Below are 5047 nucleotides of genomic sequence, written 5' to 3' on the forward strand. Positions count from 1 at the left end.
TTGTGCCAGTACCATGCTGTTTTGGTTTCTGTAGCTTTGTAGTGTATCTTGAAATCAGGGAGTGTGCGAATCACACTTCTACCCGAACTCAACAGCATGTCCCACCCTCCTTCCAGAGGCAATAGATGTTCTATAGCTGGTGATGATTAGTTCCAATGTGTTTCACCAGATCATTTCCTCTCATTTTGGTTTCAACAATACTTGAACACAATAAGGTACATCCAACCAGCTCATCTTACTTTATTTCTATGTCCTTCATCCCTGTCATATTTCATATTCCATCTTACTGTGATTACCTGCTATATACCCAAATCTTTACCCCTCTCTGGTCTCAACTATCTCATCTGATGCCTAACCGAATCAAAATATCCCCTTTATGCATTCCTTCTCCCTTGCAAATGATATGAGTGAAGAAAAGTGTATAAGAATGCTGCCTAGACTTCTTATAAATTGATGATAAATAAGCTCAAGTGGGCCCTTTAGTGATGCTTTTTTAATGATGGCTAATGATAGCCAAAAAGTAGAAACAATCCAAATGTCCCTCAACTGATAGACAGATAAACAAAAGTATCCATACAATGGACTATTATTCAACCATGCAAAGGAATGCAGCGCTGGCACCAGGTAGAGGGATGAACCTTGAAACTATTATGTTAAGCATAAGAAGGCAGACACAAAAAGCCACATACCACGTTTCTTTCACATAAAACATCTAGAAAGGCAAACCCATAGAGACAGAAAGAGATTAGTGGTTGCCAACACTGGGGTGAGATGATGGAGGTAATGGGGAGTGACTGTTAATGAGGGTGGGTTACTTTTTAAGATGACGAAAATATTCTGGAATTTCATAGTGGTGATGATTGTACAGTCTCTACAATACATTAAAAACCACTATATTGTACACTTTAGAATGACAAATTTTATACTATCTGAATTATGACTCAATGAAAATAAATGATTAAATAAATAAAATACCTCCCGGGCATTCTGTTATCCCACCTAGCATGCTTCCCATCACCGAAACTTGCCCAGACATTGACCTTGTTCAGCTAGAGGAACCAGTTGTGCAGCAATTCCAGCCTCCTGCTCCATTCATTTCTGCTTCTTAGCATTTGGTCCTGTACTCATTTTTCTCTGGATCTTAATTTCAGGGGTGTTCACGCCTGGCCATGATTATGTAAGATGCATTTGGGCCAGGACCTGTGCTATGTGCTTGGGGAGCATTTTCTCACTTATTCTTCACAACCGGTCTCTGAGGTGATGCTGGGAGCCCCATTTAAGCAAAGAAGAAATGAAATGCCCAGGCGTATACAGGAGTTAATGGAAGGGCAGTGCAGAAACTCAGATCTGTCTGATTCCTGGATTATGAACTTTGTCCAACTTTAACTAAGGCGATCCCTTCAAGCTCTCATTTCAAGCCTCTTGGAGTAAGTCTTTCATTTGGAAAAGCTCATTGCATCACCGATAGCAGATATATCTGTGTGACATGTATCTCAACCCTCTAGCTACTACAGGTGGTTGCCTGTTACCCTGGACTCTGGGTCTAATTAGCTAGAGCCCCCAGTTGAAGGGGATCTCAAACCTAGGAGTGGAGCAGACCCTCACTGAGTGTGTATGCACCATTACTTTAGGGCCAGGCCTTCTTCAGACATTAAAAAGTTTATATGAACCTGTATCTGCAGCTTGGAACAAATTTTTCCTGGAAAGGAGACAAAAAGGCAACCAAAATGACAAATCGATCTGTGGGCTGACTGGAAGCCAACCTGAAATCAGCTGGAGAAGGTTCTCACACTCATTATTTCAGTAGGCTGGCTGGGGTTTGCTCAGCAGAGAGGACAGGAGGGATAACACAATGTTGTGCAAAAACATCTCTAGGGCAAATGAAGGTAGATTTAGATATAACTAAGAACATAAGACTCTCTAGTCCTGACAGGATCAAATAAATACCAATAGATAATGGTTCATCCCTGTTATTTGAATCACGTGCTGGCTGGTGTAGACATTCCACTGGTTATCTGAGATAAAACAAAGGCTGGAGGTATATGCATTATATAAAACAATGACTCATGAGAGCAGCATGCTGTGGTCAAGAGCCAACTTTTGGAATGAAATAACTCTGCCCCTTCTTAGCCAGAGCTCAAACTTGGGCTCTTTGTGCTCCCAGATACTTACATTAACTCTTCTGAGCCTCAATTCCATCATCTGTAAAATAAGAATAAGGCAACAGAAGCTCTTAATTGACTTCTGGACTGACCTACAGAGCTTACTGCCACTCTCCACTTGCCAGACGTACCAACCGATGCTCCAGGGAAGTGAGCTGGTGCCCTTGCAGTCTCCTCACTTCTCTCCTCACCAGCTGAATTTTGAGCTTGGTCAGCAGTCAGCTGCTTGTCTCTAAGTCTAAATATATGTGTGTTATGTTTGTTGTTATAATTATACGTGTCAACTAAATATTATGTAAGCAAGAAAAAGAAAGTCAATTGATGAAATTAACCATGTACACAGAATAAAGGACAGAAGTCATGTGACTAATTCAATAATTGCAGAGAAAGCATATGAAAATATTTAACATCCATGAGAAATAAAACCATCTGAAAACTAGGAATAACAGAGAACTTACTTAAACTGATAAAATTTATTTGTAAAAAAACTATGGTTAAATTATACTTAATAATGAACTAAAATTTTTCCATTAGATTGAGAATAACTCAAGGATGCCGTATGTCAATACTTCTATTCAATATTGTATGGAAGTCCAAATCATAGCAATATGGAAAGAAAAATAAATAAAAGCCATCAAAATGAGAATAGAAGAAATCAAACTATCCTATTTTTGCATGACTTGTCTATTTATGTAGAAAAACTCAAGGGAAAATGCAAATGACTTAGTAGAACTATTAAGTAAATCCAGTGAGTCACAGGATAAAAAAGTTAATACAGAAATAAACTGACATTATAGAGTAGCAGCAAACACTTAAAAATAAAATTTTAAATTACAATTAAAGTAGCAACAAAACAGAAAATAATTAGGAATAATTTTTAAAGAATACTTTTGGGGCAGGACTGGTGGTATAGTAGTTAAGTTCTCATCCTCTGCTTCAGCAGCTGAGGGTTTGCGAGCTCTGATCCCTGGCATGGACCTACACACTACTCATCAGGCCGTGCTGTGGCAGTGTCTCACACATAAAATAGAGGAAGATTGGCACAGATGCTAGCTCAGGGACCATCTTCCTCAGCCAAAAAAAACACTTTCAAGATTTCTAAAATGAAAATTTGGAAATTTTGAACAGAAACTAAAGACCTAAAAAGAGAGGTACACTATGTCCATATTTAAAAGAATCAATGTTGTTAAGATGACATTCTCCCTTAATTACTCTTAAGTGCAGTCTCAATCAAAATCCTTGCAGCCTTTTGGGAATAGTGACAAGCTGTTTCTAAAAATTATACGGAAATGCAAAAGACTCAACAAAAATACTTTTTAAATAAAAGGATAGAGAGGGAGGCCTGACCTAACCCAATTTGGGAGATTTACCATAAAACTATAGTGATTACGGTAATTAAGCGTTGTTGTTCATGGTGCCCTTGAGCTGATTCTTAGCAACTCTGTGTGCAGCAGAGCAGAACCTTACCCAGTCTTTTTTGCAGCTTCCTCTTACCTTTCTGGTCTTGTATCAGACAATGCTCCATAGCTCTTCCTAAGTGGGTGGCCAGGTCCTTTTTCCACCATGCTGGTATTTGAAATAAATATCAGCACACTAGCTTTCAGCATCACAGCAACATGCAGCTGCCACAGTATGATAACTGACAGACGGGTGGTGGGCTGGTGTGGTTCCCTTACCAGAAATGAACCTGGGCCTTGATGGTGAGAGTGTCAAATCTTAACCATTAACCACCAGGGCTGGGTAATTAGGTATTGATCCACCCATATATAGGCAAAGGATTTTCAACAAAGGTGCCAAGGAAATATGATAGATAAATAATATTTCCTCAACAAATAATGATCTATCAACTGTGTGTCTGTATGAAAAATGAAAATGACTGCCAAGCTTATATTACACAAAAAATATACTCAAAATGTTTCATTGATCTAAATTGAAAATACAATACTTCAAAAATTTTAGATAAAAAACATAGCAATAAATCTTTGTGAATTTGGGGTAGATATTTTAGAAAAACACAAATGGAAAATAAGAAGGGATAAAATCGCACTTTATTAAAAAATAACTTTCGTTCTTTGAAAGATACCAATAAGAAAATAAAAACACAAGTCATAAACAGGTAGAACATATTCACAATACATATATCAGCAAGAGGACTAGGGTCCAGAACATATATATACAAGAAAATTTAATAGTAAGAAGATAAGCAACCCAATGGAGAAATGGGCAAAAGACTTGAACAGATGTTTAACAAACTAGGATATAAATATATCAATAATCACAAGAAAAAGTGCTCAACACTATCAGTCATGAGGGAAGTGCAAATTAAAACCAGAAAAATATACTACTATGCAATCATCAAAAGAGTTAAAATTTAAAACAAAAGCTTACCAAATACTGGCAAGTTCTGAAATTCTCATAAAATGTAGGGGGGATGTTAAGTGTTACAATTTTTGGAAAACAGCTTGGCAGTTCCTAACATAAACATATGCCTATACTATGTCCCAGCCATTTTACACCTAGGTGTTTGCTCAAGAAAATGAAAGCACAGGTTCATACAAAGATTTGCAACTGTATGTTCATAGCAGCTTTAGTTGTTACAGCCACAAATTGGAAAGAACCCAAATCCATGAATAAATGAATGTGTAAACAAATTGTAGTAAATCCATACAATAGAATACCATTTAGCAACAAATAGGAGAGAACTATTGATGAATGAGTCTCAGAATAATTAAGACAAGTGAAAGAAACCAGAACAAAAATGGACTTACGTATTGTATCATTGCCTTTCCATAAATTCTAGAAAATGCAAACTGATCTTTAGTCATTGTAAGTAGGTAAGTGGTTGCCTGCAGATTGGGGCAGATGGAGGGACGTATTACAAAGGC

Source organism: Equus przewalskii, chromosome 6, assembly GCF_037783145.1.
Source record: "Equus przewalskii isolate Varuska chromosome 6, EquPr2, whole genome shotgun sequence".
In the NCBI taxonomy this organism is placed as follows: Eukaryota; Metazoa; Chordata; class Mammalia; order Perissodactyla; family Equidae; genus Equus; species Equus przewalskii.